This window comes from Pinus tabuliformis, chromosome X, assembly GCF_031772625.1.
Source record: "Pinus tabuliformis cultivar Carrire ecotype Pingquan chromosome X, CPIR1, whole genome shotgun sequence".
NCBI classification, from domain to species: Eukaryota; Viridiplantae; Streptophyta; class Pinopsida; order Pinales; family Pinaceae; genus Pinus; species Pinus tabuliformis.
The window spans coordinates 19956152-19979548 of NC_142308.1; positions in this window are offsets into that span (position 1 = coordinate 19956152).

Below are 23397 nucleotides of genomic sequence, written 5' to 3' on the forward strand. Positions count from 1 at the left end.
GTGGACCACATCACAATAGGGAAGGGACCAAGACGTGCTAGAATTCACAAATATTTTTCATACCCTTCACACGAAGTTAGCTATCAAGGATTTTGAGTGACATCTGGTACTCAAGTACCGCGATTTGTTGAAGAAAGTGTAACTAGGTTCGATCTTCATAATGACATGAACTTTGTAAAGGATGTAATAAAGAGAATACATTATTTTTGTATATCTTGCTACATGGGTTTCATGAGCAAGAAGTGTCATAGGTCAAAATAATTCTTCTTGATGTCTTTAGGATTTTATTTATATGTCAAAGAGGCATGTCATGTATTAAGAAGCTCTTTATGAGCCTATGTGTAATAATCTAGTCTACAAAATGTGTAGAAGCCCTCCAAAGACCAAGCATAATTCTCCAAGAAGTCTGCAAGCAAAAACAAGAAGGAATTCTTTATGTCGGCACAAAATAGAATTAATTGGATAAGTAGAAGTCATGTCGGCTCAAGGAAATACACATGTCGATTCACAAGTATAAGTCGGCTCAAAATAGGAGCACACTACTATAAATACCCGTCTAGGGTATCCACAGATGACAAGAATAGAACTCGAAAATTCTCTCTGAAATTTCACATATACAAGAAGGAGCAGGTTTGCATTACATTAGGGCATTTGTCTTAGGGATTGACTGCACCTTGGTTGGGTATTAGGAGCAGTCAAGCTAGTCTCCAGATGCATGGAGCATAAAAGACTTTGTATTGGTATGAGTTCTGGGCCAGATACATTCTCGACATAAACATAATTCTTGTAATGACAATCTCTGCATTCCTGTGAATAAATCTGCCTCGACATATATACATGCTATCTTAGTTGTCTCAAACATACATGTATTCTTGGCCTAGATGGAAAGTAGATCTCGGTGGATCTACGTCATAAGCAGTCAATGTGATAAAAGGAACTTCAGAATTCGTATTTTCCTCACTGTCTCTACTTAATAAAGATCATGTTGATCCTGGAGGTGCTATCTCAGTCTCTGCATATATATATATATATATATATATATCTATATATCTATATATATATATATATATATATATATATATATATATATATATATATATATATATATATATATTACTGTTTCGGCATACATCCTTGGTATAATCACGTTGAAGAGAATTTCGGTGATGACTGTGTCTACTACAGTCTAAGCATAATAAAGAGCAGTGACAATCAAATCAAGAGCTGTAGTCTCGATATAGTGAAAGAAGTTGTGATAATAATGACAAGGGTGAAAAATATCGACAAGGATCATGATATAATGTTACACATTAGCTCAAACTACAATAAGGTGTTGTCACAAGTCATGATATTGTTATTGAAGATCATAATCTTGATGAAAGGTGCAAAGATCACCTCGGTGGCAATATCAAGGAACAATAATGGAGTAGATGTTAGAAGTATAAATGGAGATCTCAGGGGTGGCTTCAATGGTGTAGTAATCATGGTGACCTCAGTAGTGTTTGAGGAAGAGGATTGATGTCTTGGCCTTGGAGAGGCAAAATGTGTCAAGGGTCATGGTCTTGGTATTCGTTAGTTGGAATCTCTATAAGAATAATTTTGCATGGGTTTTCCTCTCCAAGAGGGAGGGTTTTAGCCTGGAAGAGAGCCAAATATCTTGTGTTCTTGTCTCTTTGTTTTGATAGCAGTTTGATGAAGTAATTACACACACTAATAATAATAAGAAGATCAAGCTAAGAAGAATTGTAAAATAACTTCACAAATGTGTTATCATGCTAAGAAGAATCACCTTAATTCTGAATGCCCTAGATTCTTCAACATGGTATCGGAGCAATGGTTTCAGAAGTCAAAGAGAGGGAAAAATAGAAACATGCAAAGATCAAAGCAAAACATCTCAGCAAGCTGAAGAATATCAAGATCTACATCTTGATCAAAACCTAGATTAAAGGATCATCCTACAACAACAGTATACAATAACAAGGGTTGTTTTCTGTCTGATCAAGGAGATAATCTACAACAACAAAATCTTTTGTCTCCATAGTCATCACTAAAAGACCACCAAGACTCTCATCAAGATGTCCACAAAGCAATCAAAGACTACATCATCTCGAAAAAGGTCGAAGTCCAAGAGGTAGTCTACAATGACAGTCTACAACATCAAGGAGATCTACAATCATAAGATGAAACCTTCAGATCTCCTGATACATAACAATAGTTTGTATATCAAGATAGCTTGAAGGCAAGGAAGGAAATCTTCCTATCAAGGATCTCATCTAGTGGAAGCATCAATACATCTACCTCATCAACAGTCATCATGATCAGGGTGAAGATCTCATCTTCACATATCAAGTAAGTATCTTTTCATTCTATAATCAAGTTTGGTTCTATGACTTCATGATTGCAAGAAGATCTATGGGTTAGATGGGTCATCAAAAGTTCTTGTAGTAGAAGTGACAAAATCCTTATGAAGAAGAGAAGTCAGTACATCAAGGTCTCTTGTGAACTCATGAGAACTCTTAAGGTTCTCTCTTTCCTATAAAGTAAGAAAGGAGACATAATAAGGATACATGAAATGCTAGAGGATATACTATCTCAAATGTAGTGAAGAAGGTATCAAAGAATGAAGAAATATCTTCATGAGATCTCGGTTACAAGATCTAGGAAAAATGATGAGAAAAATAATCATCATTGATATTGATATTGGTAAGCAAGGTAACAGTTGTCCATCAACAATTTGTGGTGTTGTCCTTTGAGATAACCTAAGGTCGATTAGTTATGCCAAAGAATCTATAATGTTTTGTTGCTTTTGATTTAGTTGGAAGACCAATGTATGAAACAAATTATAACAATAATTCTCAACCTTTTGAATAATACTAACAAGTAAACAAAGGGTTGCTATTTAATTCCCACAGTGATTCAAGTTTTGTTGATGTCAAGTAGAAGATGTAAGAAAATATGATTACTTTAGTTTTAGACAGAAGATTAAATAATCATAAGCTAGAAAACCTTCAATCAATGTTTGAATATTTAACAAAATATACTTAAGATTATAAAGATACTGATAATTTTATGATTTAGAGGGAGAAACTTAAACAAATAGTTTAGTAACCCATTCTCTTTTAATGATTATAACTTCAGAAAGGAAATAAGAATAACTGAAACACAGTCAGACTTACCAAATTACCTTATAAAACTTAAACATATGCAGAATACATAATGAAAGATGTACTGGAAAAACTTACAAGAGAAACAAACTCTGTGGAACAAAATTTAGAATCCTCTTCTTTATTATTAATAATCCAGAAAAGTTGTACACATGGAATGCTTACAAGATGCTTATGCAAGGGTTGAACCCTTAATAACTTGTAGAAGAGACTTATTTATACTAGTTTGGATAGTAAACAAAATATCCTAAACTGATTACAAAAATAGCCTGAAATAAAATAGGAAAAGAAAACTATTGAATGATGTGTCCCTATTAGGCAGGAATTTGTTGATGATTGTTCCTTCAAAAACTGTTGTGTTTTCTTCTTGTTGGGATGGAAAGTTCATCAATTGTTTCACGCAATTGATCCCACCTCTCCTCGCTTGGTATCTATAGATTTACCATTCTTCTAAATATCTCATCAACTTCAGTGTATCTTTCAAAATTGGGTTTAGTGAGAAAAAGATGTCCAACTTCATATTTGATTGTGAGGTCAGAGCTCAAAGCTTCCAGAAACTCCTTGCTAGTAATATGTCTTTTTGTCCCTACAAATTGACTACTGTCTATTGCAATAGTATATAATATTTCACAATAATCGTCCAATTTGACTAACTGATCATTTGATGACACTAACTCTGGTAAACCTTTCTTATTCAACATACTGAACTTAGAATGAAACCTTCGGACTGCAATGTTCAAAGCTTCACACTTTGTTTTCAACTGAGTCAATAGATTCTTCTTCATTAGGACTTTCTTAATCTCCAAAATAGTAGTTGTCCTATATGGAATATTCATCTCTTGTAACTGTTGCTTAGTCTTAGAGTTTAATACTTTGATCATCCCTGCTGCTTTTTTGGGTTTTGTCTTCAATGCTGCCCTCTAATTATCTATCTATGTCTTGCATCTGGAAATCAATTCTTGTTGCTCAAAAATAATTTGTATGGATGGCCATACTTCTATTATGGAGTGGTTGATGTCTAACTAGATGTCCTCTTTAGCCCAGGCCAAAGTGTCTGCCATTACAGTCTTACTCTCTAATTGTTTAACCTTGATTTCTAACCTGTGTGACTTTTGAATTTACTCTACATACAATGTATCATTCTTTACCTTCTGTGACTCCAGGGTTTGGAACTTTTGGAGTAACTTTTCATTCTGTTGTTTTTGTGCTTGTAACTCTTGTGATAACCTTGTTGTTTCAATTGTTGCTGATGATGAAGCAATGTTAGTGGGGGATGAACTTGGCTCTGTACTTGCTATGGGAATTGTTGTTACTGGGGTCACAAGAAGCTGTGCTGCCTCTTTTTCCTTGAGCAGTTGTTCTATTTTCTCTTCCATATTCTTGATCTGTATGTTTTTCTCAATAATGAGCTTCAACATCTCCTCCCTATGTTGTTCATTTTCTGCCATCTCTCTAGTTTTTGGATCCTCAGTTGAAGGTAGTTTCAACTGTTTCTTCAAAGTTTCTATCTCTGTATTCTTTTTCTTGAGTATTTCTTCAATTGATTTATAGTCTTGGGGATCATATCCAATTTTAACAATAAGATCTTCTAAAGACTTTAATTTGTTATCTTTAGCTAAAGATGATAGTTTTTCAATCTTAAGCTGTGACTGCACATTTGACAAGGCAGTTCTGAGCTTAGAAAGAGACATGGCAGTTGTAGTCATTGTTGAAAATAACATTTCACCTGATTGCCTATGCAAATCCATTTGATCAATAGGATGTATCTAGTTTACATCAAATGAAAATATGGTCTTCTTGTAATCTGCTGTGGATTTGGGAAATGGAATTTGAGCCTGCAAAAATTCCATTTGCATCCTTCCTCTTTCACTATCAAAGGTAGAGAGAAGTCTATGCTGAGAAGTGGATGTCTGTTTCCAAAACTGACTGTACATTTGTGACATACAATTTTCATTCTTTTGTTTAATTTCTAGAAATCTTGAGAAGATATTAGTGTCTTCTGATGAGTTGATCTTAGTTGACTAAATAATCTCCATAGGTTTAGTTGAAGAAGGAGTTGAAAAAGTAGAAGGAGGTTTGGGATCAGTGGTCCCTGATGATGAAATATCTTCTAAATCTCCAAGATCAATTATTTCTGGTGGCTTGTTTCCTGATGATATTGGCAATCTTGTGTTCAATTTATTTTGTAGTATAGAATACTCTTTAATGGATTCTGTAGTTGACTGAGTTTCCTCTTTGGCTCTTTTGTGTTGAGTACTTTGAGTGACTGGAGTATTTACCTATGGAGTAGTTATAACCTGTTCATCTGCTTCTAAGAGAGTTCCTTTAGACCACTGCTCCTGGTTCATAAACTTCTCCAATTCTGGCCTGGGAGTATGGTTGTAAGGTGTTGCCTTCAATTGAACTCTCAAGGCTGAAATGATCCCAAAAGGATCATAAGACCAGGTGAAGCTTGGTTGGAGATTCATATTCTTCAATAATTTGTCTACCTATGTACTTGCAGACCTAGTATTACAGATGAATGTCCCTACCTTGGCTTTGAGTTTGAACTGTGACTTTTTCTTACCTGAGACAAAATGGAGTTCATCCATATTTATCATCTGCCTGATGTATTCCAGTGAGAATATCCTCATTGGCACATACTTAGGCAGTTTGTATGGAGCTAACTCACTGCCATATATCCTAATTTCAATGTAGTTCTGGTACAGATACCAGTCACCAGTCTTGGTTTGTTCAGATAGGTGCAATATTTTCTTAATTTCTTCTCCAATTCTGGGCTCTACCTGGCTATTGAGTAATTGAAGAACTGGATGTACAAAAGAATCTATAAACTAAGAGAATGTAAACTTTGATGATGCTGCTTTAACTAACTCTGTCCAGTGAATCACTGATTGATTCACTCCTTGCTCATCTTGCCTGTTAAGCTGAATGTTCAATGAATCTCCCTGTTGAAACAAAATCAAATGAATTATGACTGAGCTATATCTGAACACTCCTTGTGTGGTAAAATTCATAAATTGTTCATGTATATTATCAGCCAGGAATTGGCTATAATTATACATGAAAGCAGGTTGATATTCCTTACTGAAAATGGAAAAGAATCCAAGGATGGATTCATCAACAAGTTGATCATTTTCATAGCCTAGGAGGTATGATAGCAGGGAGATGATATGTCTAGTGGCTTCAGGGAACATAGAAGATGAATAAGGTGGGTTTCTTTTAGGTAATTCAACATCTTCTTGCATAAAAAGTTCAAAAATAAGGGCTCTTTGTGGGAAGGTGAGTTTATTATAAAGGTCCATGAGAGCTGCTGGTGAGAAATAGTTGAGGGAGTCAGATGAAGGTATCATTAGCATTTGGTTTATACTTTGAGTAGTAATGGTGATCAAGATTTTTCCATCCTAAGTCATCACTGTTCTCTACACAGGATCATACCTGGCTTGACACCAAGTGATCAAATCAGGGAAATGATGAGTCTTGGGAAAGGAGAATAAGGGAAAAGTGTCTCCCAGAAACGAATGGGATCTTCTTTATCTGTATATTTCTGCTTCAGCCACAAATGCAATTCGTGGAAATCAAATTTGCATTCACAGTCTGTGACTTTGAACATGGCGTCTGCAAGGGGAAGGTGATCCAAGTCGAGCGAGGCTGTAGATGGATTCTCTTCTTCGGCAATTTTCTGTGTTTTAATTTTGGGGGCCATCTTGCTGCAGGGGGGAAATATGAAAACTGATTTAACTGAAGGACGGATGACAGGGAAAATATACACAGGGCGAATAAAGCTTTCGGCGATATGGATGGAAGTAGAAAAGTGGTAAAGGGTAGAGCCATGGGCTATTTATAAGTAGAATTGAGCTTAATTTGTCGTTTAAGATCTAACCGTAGGCAATTTATTACAGAGGAGTGAGATTAATTGTCCAACAAGAGGGTAAAACGGTTAAATGAGTTTGGCAACAGGATAGGAGCATATGGCGCAACGACTTTATGATGTGGCAGCTTGTGAGTGGGTGAGGGATAACAGACGGGTAATGGATTTATGACGTGGCGGCTTCCGTATGGAGAAGGGGATAACAGGTGGATGATATGGCACGAGAGTGAGGTCAACGTTGGAAGGCTGGACATTGCCGGCGACATTTCGAGGGGGGTGGTGAGGTGGTTTATGGTTTTGGGCTAAGGTGGGCCGAAATGCTACGAGAATGACACGTAGCAAAAATGGGCGGCCATTGAAACAACTTTTCGGAACACCACCGCCCCCACCCCCCCCAACACCCCCCCCCCCTCACGTTAATGGGAAACAACTGAAGGGGGGCCGAAATGCTACCTCCGTCGTTGATCTGGGTGACGTTGATCGTGTCCGTTGAAAAGTGTCGGGAGTTTATTTGGCGTTGATTTAATGTTTTTTTGTTTTGCGACTTTAGACAATTTAGCAACCTTTGCTTTTTATAACCTTATGTTAAAAGAAATTAAACTTCAAAATGAAAGCTTAACTTTATAATCAAGCAAAACACATTTTTGATGGCGCATTTAAACTGGCTACCTCAAATTTATTTGATTTTCAACTAAAGCAATGTTTTTTCTTTTGTTTGCTTGTCTAACATTTTATTTGATTTTTCCTTCCTTTTTTAGGGCAATCTAACCTATCATTTTTTTGATATGGACATGAAATAAAATATTCCTAATATTTTGTTTTGTATTTTTCTTTTTGTCCATATCCTAACTTAACATTTTATCATATTTTATTTTTTATTTTTCTAATATGCTAACTTATCAAAACCAAAATTGTTACAACATTGGCTCCAGCTGGGGACTGCTTCCCCCTGTGGGATACAGAGAACAAGCAGATCCAAGTGCCTTCTCCTCGGGCTATGGAGTCTTTGCTGAAACAGATACTCACTTGCAATTTTAAAAAATGAATAACTCTCCAAATATTTACAGATGATGCATGACCAAATGAAGAACTAGTACTGAATGTAATGTTTTAGGTATTTCCCATTGACTGGCAATGAGGAATACTCTCCTTCCAAGTTTTGTAGGATGAATGTATTGTTCCCTTTGACTTCTGCAATACTGAATGGACCAAACCAGAGGTTGTCAAATTTTGCATGCTTGCCTTTATCTTCTCTCCTAGTATCCCATCTAAGCACTAGGTCACCTTTCTTGAAATTCCTTTCTCTAGCCTTTTTGTCAAAAAGTTCCTTCATTTTATTCTGATATTTCTTTAGCTTATACTGAATTTCATCTCTGTCTTCATTTAACTCAATAATTTGATTAATCCTTCTTGAGAAATCATCCTTTTCTTCACAAGATTCTTGGAGGAATTTCATAACAAGTAAAGCTAAATGAGTAGGAAAAACTGCTTCCTTACCATAAACTAATTGGAAAGGAGACTTGCCTATTGATCGCTTAGGAGAAACTCTATTTGCCCAAATGGCATGAATAAGATGGCTGTCCCAACTCTTTTTATGGTCTTCAAGAGTCTTCTTAATGACCTTAACTAAGCTCTTGTTGGAGGACTCTGCTAGCCCATTACCCTGTGGATAGTATGGTGTAGAATGGTGCAAAAGGATTGAATATTTTTGGCAGAAATCAATCATTTTAAGACTACTGAAAGCTGCTACATTATCTATAATGATCTGTTGAGGACATCCAAATCTTGATAGGATGTTTTCTTCAAGAAACTTAATGACAACAATGTCAGTTGCATTTTTCACAAGTATGGATTCTACCCATTTGGTAAAGTAGTCTGTAGCAGTTAAAATCCATCTATGTTGATTGCTTGATTGTGGATGAATTTCCCCTATAAAGTCTAATCCCCATTGTAGAAAAGGAGCATTAACTGATACTGGGACCAATGGAAGTGCTGACAGTTTTTGTTTTCCTGCAAACAGTTGGCATGGTTTGCAACTTCTTACTCTTGCTCCAACCTCTCTGAAAAGTGTGGGCCAATAGAAACCTGCTTTTAAAATTTTGTAGGCTGTTGCTCTCCAGGCATAATGTCCACCACAAAACCCTGCATGAAACTGATCTACAATACCTTATGTTTCATTCTTAGTTAAACATAGAAGAAGGATATTAAGAGGGTCCTTCCAATACAAATTAGCATTGATAATGCAATATTTTATGGATTTAAGCTTCAAAGCTTTGCACCGCTTTAAATCAAGATCAGGTGGACATTGAAAATGATCCAAATTGGATCCTAGAACACTCTCTAAGTTTTCATGAAATCTGTAAAATTCATGCCAAAGTTTCAAAGTCTTATAAAGATCAAGCTATCAGAGATATCCTCGTAACAGTTGTAATTTGTGATCAACATGGAGCAACAAGGACCCTCGGTCAAGCGCGCAGACTGTCGGTCCATGGTAATGCGCGCTATCACAAATTAGCGAAACCAGAGGCTAGTTCGAGAAACAGGGGCAGTTTCTGATATGCGATTAGCGACAAGTCACTAGTTGCATATCGCAGGGCAAACCCCTCAAAGAAGGAAGGGCCATAAGCCTCTAGACCCGAAAAATCATAAAATGTAATGGATATCGTTCCGATTCCATCAGAAGCGGGGTCCCACAAAAACGAGCAGAATATCGGAAGGGTGTTACAGGAAAATTCGAGCACATCAACCCCAGCTTCCAGATCCATATTATTAGGGTCCATCAACCCCTAATTCAGTTGTTTTCATTCCCTAATGAAGTTAACCTACATCATGCTTGCCTCCCAAAAAGTTTCATGACACCATTCATCCAAAAAATGTCCCTAAGGAGATCATCGCAGGTGGCCTTCTATCTGGCTGCAATGAATGGCAGGCACTACACTGTCTGGGTGCTATGCATAGCACCTGGCCTTTGTATCACCTGCGATGAGCGAGATCCATCGAATTTTTCAAATAAATCCATTGGATTCCTCATCCAATGGATGCTTCTGGAGGTTTCTAGAAGGATTGGGCTCGCTTTTGGATGAGGAAGGAGATGAATGAACCTTAATCCATTATCCCTTCCTCCATGGAACCACTTCCCAAATATGGCAAAGCATTCATGAGGGCCATTAATGGCCTAACCTCCTCTTTTCAGCTATAAAATGACCAGACATTCAAGGCTGGTCTAAGTTTGAAACTTCTTGAGTGAAGGAAATGCTGCTTGGATGAGATTAGTAGAGAGAGTAATGTTATCATGTCAAATTGTTGTTTCCATGAGGAGAGAAGGGTTTGAAGTTGGGAGGATGACACTGAATCGAACATGCATCTACATGGGTTGTAATCTTTCCTTCTATGAATAAAGAGTTCTATGCTTTTTCCCATTCATGTGTTATGTGATGTATATTGTACTTTCGATTCTATAATGTCAGGCCAGGGTAACTCCAGAATGAGCGGAAGAAAAACTGAGATATTATTTCATTAGAGAACTATTGTTTATATACACAAAGGAGACGGAACAGTTCATCTTCTTGATGACTGTTCACGTTCCAGTTTACCCAACCGCCTTTGGATTAGGTGTGAACATTCCCTCCCTTAATCTGAAGGGATGTTGGTGAGTCCAAGCATCGTTCTGAATCTTTCAAGCTTTTCTCTTCCAAGCGCTTTGGTGAAGATGTGTGCAATTTGCTCATTTGTGGAACAATGACGGAGATGGATTGTTTTGGCCTCAACATGATGTCGGATCAGATGATATTTAGTATTGATGTGCTTAGTACGATCATGGAACTTTGGGTTCTTGGCCAACTTTATTGCAGAGTTGTTATCAATCATGAGTGGAGTTGATTGTACCTGTTTTACCTGCAAATCTTCAAGAATTTTCCTGAGCCACACAATTTCTTTCGTTGCTTCAGCTGTTGCCACGTATTCTGCTTCTGTTGTGGAATCTGATGGAACTGATTGTTTGCGTGATCTCCAGGAGACAGCTCCTGATCCAAGACTCATAGCATATCCTGAAGTAGATACCCCAGTTTCTTTGTCTCCATCGAAGTCTGAATCAGAGTATCCAATCAAGTTGAAGTCGTCCACCTGTGTATACTTGATTCCAAGGTTTTGAGTTCCCTTCAAGTACATTAGAACTCTTTTTGCAGTAGACCAATGTCCCTCACAACGCTTTTGCATAAACCTGGAGAGGATTCCAACAGCAAAGGAAATGTCTAGTCTGGTAGTAGTGAGGTAGATGAGACTTCCTACAAGCTGTCTATACTTTGTTGCATCCTCAAATTCCTTTCCTTCAATAGATATGATCTTCAAGTTTTGTTCCATTGGAGTAGAAAGAGGATTTCACTCTATCATGCCAAATCTGTTTAACAAGTCTCCAATGTATTTCTTTTGAGAAAGAAATATGGATTTTGGATGTTGGGTTACTTCAATGCCAAGATAGTAATGAACATAGCCCAAATCAGTCATTTCAAAACTTTTTCCTAATTCTTTCTTTATGGATGCAATATAGCTTTCATTGTTCCCTGTCATTAAAAGATCATCTACATATACCACAAGATATACAACTGTTTTGCCAACTTTCTTGACAAATAAAGTTGCATCATCAAGATCAAAATGTTTGAAGTTGAGTTTCAGAAGATGCTCAGTTAGTTTTTCATACCATGCTCGTGGTGCTTGTTTGAGGCCATACAAGGACTTCACAAGTTTGCATACTTTGTGTTCATGTCCTTTCACAGCAAATCCTTCAGGCTGGGACATAAAAGCATTCTCTTTTAGATCTCCATTCAAGAATGCAGTTTTTACATCCATTTGATGGACTTTCCAACCGTTCTGAGCAGCTAGTGCAAAGAGTGTCCGGATGGTGGCCCATTTTTCTATGGGGGCAAAAGTTTCCTCATAATCGACCCCTTCCTTCTGTGCAAAACCTTTTGCCACAAGCCTAGCTTTGTGCTTGTCAAGTGAGCCATCATCTTTGTACTTGTTCTTGTAGACCCACTTGCAGCCAATTGGTTTGGTTCCAAATGGAGGATCAACCAGCTTCCAAGTGCCATTCTTTATGAGGGCATCATACTCCTTCTGCATCGCTTCTTTCCATTCATCATGAGAAGCAGCTTCTTTGAAGGAAGTTGGTTCAAAATCTGTAGACAAGTTCAATTCACAATCATAAGTAACATCCATATCAACAGGTGAATTAGAGTCATCTACATCACCTCCATCTTGCGGTTTGTATTTCTGGTTCCTGTTTTTCCAATTTCATCAGGATGAACACTTTCAAGTGTCTTTGTCAGCCACTTTGGGGGACCTTTCTGAGATGGTACAGGCTGCTCTGTTGATTGAGTTGGGACTGAATCAAGATTGAGTCTCCCAATTCTATCAATTACATCACTTAAAGCATCATCCGTTGTTGGAGTTTCATGCAGGGGAGATTGTTCTTCAAAAGAAGATTCCACATGTTGTTCTAGTATAGGAATCCCCCCTTCAAGATGTGGAATCTGATTATCAAATTCTTGAAATGATTTTGTTTTTGCGAATCTATCCAAGCGATCAAGTTGCCGCTCAACAACTTTGTCAGATTTGGATGATTCGAGAAAAATGACATCTCTAGATAAAACAAACTTTTTATTTACTTCATCATAGAGGCGATATGCTTTAGATGTGTTTGAATACCCCAGAAAGATACACTTATGACTTCTAGCACCAAGTTTGTTTCTATGTACCTTTGGTATTAAAGCATAACAGGTGGAACCAAAGATCCTGAGATGTTTTACCGAAGGAACATGTCCATACCACAATTCATAAGGAGTCTTGTTTCTTATAGCACTGGATGGACATCTATTCTTTATATATGCAGCACATAGAACAGCATCAGCCCAAAACATTATCTTTACATTTTTGAAGAAAAGTATGGATCGTACCATATTCAAGATTGTTCTATTCATTCTTTCAGTTACACCATTCTGTTGAGGATTATAAGGCACAATTGTTTGATGTTTAATCCCATGTTGGTGAAGATAGTGTTCAAATTCATTTGATGTATATTCTTTTCCATTATCAGTGCGAATAGACCCAATATGAGATTGTGCATCATTTTCAATCCATTTATGAAAATTCTTGAATATTTGAAAAGCATCAGATTTGTTCTTCAATAAATAAACCCAACACATTCTGGTGTAATCATCAATAAATGTCATGATATATTTATTTCCATTTGCAGAAGGAACAGGCATTGGACCACATAAATCTGAATGAATGAGTTCAAGCTTCCTATGTGCTCTTGAATGTGAATCATGAAAAGACCGTTTGCTATGCTTTCCTAGAATGCAAGCATCACATTGCTTATGTTTTCTAGGAATTGTAGGCAAACCAGCAACACCATTTTTCTTTAATAAGCAGAGACTGTCATAGTTTAAATGTCCAAATCTAGCATGCCATAATAAACTTGATGGAAGTGTACCTTCTTCATGATGAGAAATATATGAGAAATGTTGTGCATGAGCAGAAGTTCCTTGCAGTTTAAGAAGTATTTCTTCTTCTATACCCCTCATGACAAGTGAGTGGTCAGATGCCTTTCTTACCTCAAGCTTGCCATCAAACATATGAATGGAGTGACCTTGCTGGCGGATGTGGACCAGGGACAACAAGTTTCTCTTGAGCTGTGGGAGATATAGAACATGGTCCAGAAGAAAGTCTGGAAGACCAGGCAGTTTAAGCCTGATTGTGCCAAGCCCTGATGGCTTGATTTTTGACTGATCTGCAAAGTATACTGCTCCATCAACATTGTCAGTGAAATCTTCAAAAAAATCTTTCCTATGAGTCATATGACAGGTTGCTCCTGAATCAAGCAACCAATCATTTTTCGAAGAAGCAAGTGAAGCATTAAACAAATCTTCATTTACTCCAATGTTACATTGTGCCTCAATATAGTGAGCGGATTCAGGGGCTTTACCTTTGTCTGTGTCATCAGTTTTACCTTTCTGCTGATTTCTTCTCTGCTCAATTTTGTCCCATGGTAGCTTGCATGTGGAAGCATCATGTGATCCATTTCGTTTGCAGCGAATGCAATGCAGATCTACCTTTTCTACTTGAGAATGTCTGCCCCCCCTGCCTCTGAAGTATCTTCCTCTTCCTCTTCGTCCACCTCTTCCTCTTGTAGAATCTTGAGCAGGATGCTTTTCTTTATGAGCAAGGCAAACAGTCTCTTCAGAAGATTCAGGGACTGTTTTCTTTCCAAAGGCTTTCTCTCTTTCAGCAAACTTTTTCACAAGAGACTCAAAGGTTATGTCTTTAAGATTTCCATTTGCTTGTAAAGACTCAAGATAATTGGAGTAGGTAGGATAGAGTGCCTTGAGAAAGGCAATAAGAGAGATATCCAGCTCAACCTTAGTGGATTTAATATCATGCATTATAGACTTTATTTCAGATGCAAGAGCAAGGGGATCATTATTTTTCAGTTCAAGAGTGAAGAGTTTAATCATGAGCTGAACAACTTCAAGTGCAGAATGTGAATCATAGAGTTCTTTAAGCTTTTGTAAAGCTTCAAAGGCAGTGGAATAGGATGAAATATGACGACTTACTTCTTCATTTACAGATGCTCCGATCAATGCATAGGCTTTGCTGTTCTTGTTTTCCCAAATGACAAGTTCTTTATCTGATGTAGGCTGCACAGGGTCTTTGTCTTCTTCTCTGACACACACTCCTTTCCACAACTCATTGTAGATGAGGGTGTGTTTTACCATCCGAGACCATTCCGAATAGTTCTCCTTGCCAGTGAGAACTATTCCTACCATAGAAATGATTGAATGCATTCTGTAAAAAAATACTTCTGCTAAAAAACTTCTGCTGATAAGAAATTTCTGCTGATAAAAAAAAACTTCTACTGATGTACAGTGAAATTGTACTAAAAAAAAGGGCAAATACTTTACTGTTTCTTCAAAGCCCTCCAAAGATCCTCACCATATTACATATGTATAGACTACGCATTCAAAACTCAAACGCTGGTTAATGTAACCACAGTGCACACATATATACAACGTTAGTGCACATATAAAGCACCGCCACAGCAACAACGTTAATGCACATATAAATATTCAGCCCCACCACAGCACAGCGTTAGCTCAGCACCGCTATCTCAGATAAAAGGAACACCGCATATAAAGTGATCATAAAAAATTTCAATGTATTGTAAATACACCAGCATGAAATCAACACACATACAATCTCAGTTGTAACGTATATAAATTCAACGCACAACAACATGGACCATCATATACCATTCAAATGATAAAGAATTGTGCAATATTATAGGCATTCAAATCAAAAGCCAAGACCTACGCGGGCAGAAGCAAATTCGGAGATCTGCTCTTCTTATCGTAGATACCAAACAACTCTTGGCGTTCTCTGGACAAACGATTCTGCTCTGCGCTAAATCATTACAGTCCCCAGCTCTCTTGAAAGTCGTTCCATCACGTACAGGGAACCAACTGGTCGGCCAGTTCCTGCAGGCTTGGACGACCGTTGAAGAGGTAGTGTTTTGCAAGGGCGCTCACCGAGAAATCCCAAAGAAGTTTGAAGTCTTCGAGCGTCCCTCCATCTCAAAGCTGCTTCTCGTAAATGTATTTGGTGAACAGCACCACAAACAGCCGGTGCTTACCGCTGAACGATCGGCTGCCTGGTCTTAAGTGCAGAAGCGGATGCCTTTAAATTGGCCCAAAACGCCCAACCGCTCTCTGCTCATATACTCAACCATGGTGTCCCCAAATTTGGTGGAGAGCCCACACAGAACCTTCGGCACCTTCTCAAGAGCAGCGCTTTAATCGACCAAGAAAAACACTATTGTTTCTCAATAGACCACGAGAACATTCATTGCAGTTTAAGAGTTCGATTCATGCTCGCTCTGCTAACGTCCACGGTTCAGGCCAGCTAAACAAAGTTGAATTGCGTTTTGGGTATATCAATCGGTGTTTGGGCACAATCTGAGGTTTGGAGACAGCGAGGGAAAATTTGTTTGAAAACGTTTACCATGCAGATGCGCAGGACAATCAAAGAGGCGCAGACAATCAATGATGCGCAGAGAATTCAATGAGGTGCAGAGAATCACGCAGAGGAACGCTGGAACGATTTTGGACAGCAGGTGTGGCAGATTGACATAGCCGTTTGAGGACAGAGCGCTGGCAGAGGCAGAGGCGTTACCCAACAAATGCAATTACACTAGAGGAGAGAGCGCTGGCAGAGGCAGAGGAGTTACAAGGCACGCCAGAAAAAGGGACCTGGGACCTGTGCTCTGATACCATGTTAGGCCAGGGTAACTCCAGAATGAGCGGAAGAAAAACTGAGATATTATTTCATTAGAGAACTATTGTTTATATACACAAAGGAGACAGAACAGTTCATCTTCTTGATGACTGTTCACATTCCAGTTTACCCAACCGCCTTCGGATTAGGTGTGAACATATAATATGTTTAGTTAATATATCGATATGTATGCTTTGATGGTTTTCTATCTCGGCTTGAGTGCAGGTACCTTTCAAGCGAGTTAAGTACGGGAGGGAGTGGCGAAAGTGGTCAAAGGGAAGAGGGATTGAGTGAAAGATACAGGTTGGTACTTTTGCTCCTCTTTCTTTTATCTGTTGGCTATAGGAAAAGCAATGGAATTACTTTAACTATTGTTCTAGACTTGCTACTAGGTCTAAGGGTTAGTCGTTCGAAAAGACACTAAATTTTCCCATAAAAAAATTCCGACTCCACTGGGGAAGATTTTATCCCTTATAGTAGCTTATCCATATATTAGAACACTTTGACATACTTTACCTTCTGCTATTCATCAAATTCAAGTTCAATTTACTGAAATTTGAGTCAATTTTGAGCATAAAATTGTCATTCTGTAATCATCGCAGCGCTGTAACTGACAGGGTGCTATGCATTGCACCCTCTGCACAGAGACAATGCTATGCATCGCGCTGTCCCTCACTCTGGCCTGCGCTGATTCCTTTTGGATCAACTTTCCCATCTAGGAGCTAAAGCCTTAAGTCAATTTTCAGTTGTTTTAATTGTCTGTTGGATTTAGATGAGTTCTTATCTCTGAAAGAAATCTTTGTTTCCTTGTTTCGACCCATTTTAGACTGGATTGTTAAATGTTTGTTTATGTATTTGTTTTTTCATTTGCAATCCTTAGTCGAAAAGTAGTTTCAGTTGATTGTTTTGTTAAAAACGAATTGTCGTAAATTCTTCCTTCATTGAATAATCGATTGGTATATTTTGTGCATCTGTTTCATATTTTCGTTTAAGTGTCGAAAATATTCATTTCCTTAAAGTTGAAAGTGTCTTTTAGTCTTATTTTATCTTTAAGTGAAATTGTCATAAATCAACATTTTTGTGAAAATAGCTTTTGAATCATTGTGCATTTTTTTTTCTTAGTGCATAATTCACATTAAGGAGAAATGAAAAGAAAAAGAAATACATGTAATTGAATTTTAAGAGATTGAATGTGTGTGCTTAAAAGGAATGGTTATGGAAATGCATTAGTGAATGCTCTTTTTTGATTGATCCAAAAAGTACAAGTTTTCTCTTTCCCTTGTAGCTAGGATTTTCATTGTCAAAATGGAAAGAGTGCTTCTCATTCTAGTTGCATTCTTAGAAATCTTGGAAAACATCATGTGGTGAAACCCAAAGGAAAATTTTAAGCAAGATCAACCTAAAATTAACCTCAATTAACCTAAAAATGCATTGGAATTTAATGCAAACATCTAGAGGTGTCTATGTTAGGCCCCTATACTACTAGTGTAACCCCTTATTGTTATTAGTATAACCCACTTATTATATTGATGTACCCATGTAGTGCCCATATTGTTACTATTGTGCCCCATAGAAGCCCACTATTGTTATTATTGTGCCCTTACATTATTATTGTTATGTTGGCTCTGATTATGTTATGACCCCTTAGACTCCTATATATAGAAAGGAGGTCTTTTCATTTGTATCATCCAAGAATTGTTCATTTATGTAATGTAAAGGAGGTTCCCCCCCTCGAAGAGGCTGAATTCTAAGGTGTTGATCTATCTTTTCTTGAGCTGGTTTCATAATAGTCTAGGCTAGAGACGTGTTCCGACATCTTAAAACCTAGTGGCTGTCGTTTCATTGAGGTTGGGTGATTCCTCCTCTCTGAACCAGTAAGTACTAGTATGGACTTGTGCTCCCTGTACCGTCGTGTATATAGTGGGAGACCCCAATAGGCTTAAATCCTTTATCCCTAGGAAGCTGAGTCTGCCGCCTTATCGATTACAAAACACCGAACACAGCATTCGGGAAGACTGACTGTCGTACAGTAAATCCTTGGTAATTTCTCTTTAATTTACCACCAAGGTGTATATTGCAGTTTTGTGATTAGTTTGGTAAAACCTCTTGCTTAGTATCTCCAGAGTAGTCACTTTTGTTCCTTTTCGACTCCTTAAAAGAAAAGGTCCATCTAAGCGCTTGTACTTTCAAGCTCATTAAACAACGAAAGCGACTAGAGTCATCTTTTGCTTTTCTCGACTCTTAAAAAATGAAAAAGCAAAGTTAAGTTCTAGTGTCATAAAAATTAATTGACCGCGGATAACATCCTCCACGCTCTCTCCTTAGTTGATCTTAGGTTGAAACATATGGTGACAAATCCGGAGTCCACCAATCAAGGAATTCATTTTGATGGTAATCATAGTCCTTTTCCTCCATTTGGAAATATTGGTGCTCCATATATGGCTACATTATCCCTGCCGAGATTTACCATTGGCTTGCCAGCATGGTTGTTTTCAACCTCCTTGGTTCAAAATGTCGTAATTTCTCCGCAATTGAGTACACCTCCAACTGGACAAAATCAACCTCCAGTTGATCCTAAAGTTGACCCTTTGCCTTCTTCCTCATTTGTTTCTTCCTCCCCTTCTTCCTCGTCGCCTGGTGAAAGTATTGGTACTAGTAACCAAGTGTCTAAGAAGAAGAAGAAAGGGAAGAAGAAGAAGAAGAAGAAAATTCAGCAGAAGGGCAACCAAGCAACCATTGCTTTGAATGCAACATCTAATGAGAAACCATCTGTCAAGCCTCACAAAGTTCGAGATCCATGCAAACTTTATGCGGGAGATCATCTTCTTCGAAATTGTCCTGATATTCCTCAGATCTTAGAAGAATGGTCTTCCTGTTCACATCATCCTGTGTCATCAACTTCTGGAGATCATGTTGGTGACATACCATCAACTAGTGATAGTAAAGTTCATGGAAAGAAGGGAAAATTCAAGTTTCCATGTAGGTTATGTGAAGGGAATCACCCCATTCACCTTTGTCCCTATCTGGATGAAGCCAAAAGAGTGTTGGATAATCGTCCTGCTTCACCGCAACGAATTCCATTTGGTTACAGGAAACTTTCCCTAAATCCTTCACCAGTTGATGAATTGACTGACAAAAATCAACCGTCGGTCAAAACCACTCTCTCTGAAAGTGAAACCACTGAGTCTATACCCGACCCAAATCAACAGGTCGAGGTAACAATTGACCTGATTTCACCTTCAGTAAATCGTACCTTTCCCGAAGAGAGTGAACACAATACCACTCAATTTCTTTTTGTTTCATCAGATTCAAATGAGCTTGGAGGCAGTCCTCCTGTTCCATCAAGACAAGAGGAAAATCCTCCAGTTCCCATAACTCAAGGGGTTAATTCTCCCATTTCTACGGTACCCCCTCCAAGTAGTCTAGTCACTTCCTTTGATTGGAATCGACTAGCAGGATTCCGCCTTCCTTCTTATGTGCCTTTCCAAATCATAGTACAAGTTTGTAATATGATTATATCGGGCACTATTATAGATGAAGGTGCATCAGTGAGTATCCTTTCCTCAACTGCTTGGCAAGCACTTGATTCGCCGCCGCTTATGCCAATTACCCATAATCTGTTGGCTTTTAACAGAGGAACGAGTTAACCATTAGGTTTCCTCCCTAAGTTACCTATTACTTTGGGAGGGAAAACCCTTTATCTGAATGTGATGGTGGTCCCAGGCCCTTTAGATTATAATTTACTTCTTGGGCGCAACTATGTTTATGGCATGGGAGCTATTGTTTCAACACTCTTTCAAGTGATTTGTTTCCCGCATGAAGGCAGAATTGTCACCATTGACCAGCTTTCATTTCCCAGTCCAAATATGGCTCCTAGTCAACCATCTTCCCTAAATGGTCCTTTTGTACCAATGGTATCATCCCCACCACGGGTTAATTATGTGGCAACTTGTTCCATACCTACATCAACTGATGATCAATTCAGTGATGTTGTACATCATGTACTGGGGGCATTGGAACCAGATCTCTCCTTCATGACCACTTATGAGTTGTGATTGAAGTCCTCGAGGATAGTTCGTGGTCTTGTGTCAACCTCATTAAAAAATAAAATCAAGGATCCAAGGATAGTTCGTTGTCTTGTGTCGACCTTGTTAAAAAATGAAACAAGGGTTCGAGGATAGTTCTTTTACTGTGTCAACCTCGTTAAAAAATGAAACAGGTATTCGAGGATAGTTCATTGTCTTGTTTCAACCTCTTTAAAAAATGAAACAAGGAGTTCGAGGATAGTTCGTGGTCTTGTGTCAACCTCGTTAAAAAATGAAATCAAGGATCCGAGAATAGTTCGTTTTCTTGTGTCAACCTCGTTAAAAAATGAAACAAGGGTTCGAGGATAGTTCTTTCACTATGTCAACCTCGCTAAAAAATGAAACAGGCCAATGAGGATAGTTCTTTTACCATGTCAACCTCGTTAAAAAATGAAATAGGTCCACGAGGACACTTCCTGATCTTGTGTCAACCTCGTTAAAAAATGAAACAAGGATATGAGCATAGTTCCTTGTCTTGTGTCAAGCTCATTAAAAAATGAAACAGGGAATCTGAGCAAAGTTCCTTGTCTTGTGTCAAGCTCATTAAAAAATGAAATAAGGTCCCAAGTTCCAAGTCGAGTCTCTGATTAGATCTCGTAAAATCCCAGTCGAGTCTTTCACTTGATCTTGTAAAAGAACGTTCATTCCATCCACCTGATAGCCATGAGTAGTCTACTTAGGGGGGCATGCACCTAGTGGTAAAGTTAAGTTTCCTTGTAGGTTATGTGAAGGGAATCACCCCATTCACCAATTTGTCCCTATTTGGACGAAGCAAAAAAGGTGTTGGATAACCATCCTGCTTCATCGCAGCGACTTCCATTTGGTTATCGGAGACTCTCCTTTTCATCATGCTGGGGGCATGTAAACCAATTCAAGCATAGTTTTTCATTTTAAGCTTGTGTAAAAATGAAACTAAATCCAAGAATAGTTTGTCGTTTCAAGCTTGTGTAAACAAGAAACTGAATCCAAGCACAGTTCCCTAGGGTTCAAGCTTGCCTAAAAATGAACCCATTTCCAATTTAACCCTCGTGATTGCCATTCTATCAACCTCTTTCGTCAGATGAGCCTTGGTTGTTTTCATCCCATTGCCACCATCCCTTTGGCCGATCATATGCTTTCACTTGGTTGTTTTACCCTTTTTGAGGGACAGTTGCAATGAGTGGTCTTATTAGCCAACCTCTTCACATAAATCAACATGTTTTGAGAAGTTCCAATATCACCGGAACCAATTTCTACCCTAGACACCACTCGTTCCTCAAAATGGAGTCATCTTTAAGCTCTTTTCAGACTCTCTAAACATGAAAAGAGTGTCTAGCGCTTGTCATTTCTAGCTCGTTACTGGATTAGAATTGATATCTACTCAGTATAGTTTTACCCCTTCTTCGGGCTGAGTTAGATTAACTACGAAAAAGGTACTCGTTGATCAAACATGATCAATAGGTTCTCTCTTGTATTATTTTATGCTTTTTCAGACTTGAGAGACAAATTTACGAAAAAGAACTTTTGGAGTTTCCTTTTAGTCCCTTTTTAGACTCTCTAAATATGAAAAGGACTGAGTTATCTTTGTCGTTAAACTTGTTAAAAACATCAAATAGCGACAAACTTGTCCATCTAGACAAGACCGAGTTTCATCTTCGCTAGACTCGTTAAAACATCAAATAGTGATGGATTCACCCGAAGGGTGAAATTATACAACAAGCATATGTTATCTTCATCAAGCTTGATAAAAATAAAGAGGTACTAGTCAGAAATGACTGGGAACAATGGAAAAAGCCGGGAACACTTTATGGTAGCAGGTCGCTCTTGAACGTGACACTTTCACCTAATCACCATGACTATGTGGGTTGGGTCATTCAGCTTGATGGTTATCATACCATTGGTCTATCATACCATCCATCACTTTGTTTTGGGTCAATGCTACCAATTCACTTCAGTGTCGCCGATATGTTCAAGAGAAGTCATTCAGTTCAAAACTTCATCCGTTGCAATACAGTAAACCTTCATTTTCATGCCCGCCATTCCTGAACCTTGTGTCATCAGTCGATGTTTCATCTCCAAAAATCATTTACCTCGTTTCGTGTCATTGATGTGGGATACATCAAGGCCCCCCTGTGACGAGTCGCTTCTTGTCAACATCAGCACATCATCCAAGAAGTTGACTTATAAACACCCCTTCATTACCTTGAGGCTTGCATACATCAATGACAAGTTTCTCGCTTCCGATGATAGGTTGACATCAATGGCCTTCAACCGAAAGACTTCGTTTGGTGTTCGACATCAAATCCTTTATTCACACCATGCGAAATGTATTGCAGTACCTTGAGGGTCATTATCATTATCGGTGATTCCTCTCGCGTCTGTTAACAACTTACATCATTAGCTGGTAATCAGACGATGTCTCTCCATGTTCGACTTCAGAACATCTATTCATATGGTTAGACTTGTACTTTGAGTGAAAGATTGGACGAGATTGAGGACCCCAGATCTAGTTTCATCCATCCAGGCTGCAATGTATTTTCAGGAGTACTATATCAAATGTACAAGTGGCCTTACATTCATGATCATCCATTCATGTGTCTATATCTGTGGATCACCACAGATCTACATGGTGGGAAGAAGCACAGAGAGAACACTACAGTGTCATCAAAGAGGAATACTCTCGAGAAAAATCTGAATCACAAGAAATCGGGCAAGAGAGAAACATCTTTCAAGACAAGCAGGGGGAAAGCCCCGCCCAACAACAAAAGAGTGAACTCAACAACCCCTCAAGCATCAACATTTATGAGGACTCAAATACCGCACAAAATAAATCTTCATTTAACAACGATGCAGATCTCCTAGACCAAACTTCTTCTCCGAATATCTTCAAAAAGACGAACACAGTGGATCACGAAGCTAAGACACCAATGTCCCAAGAATCAGAAGAGATGAAAGAGATGCAAGATAAAGAAAG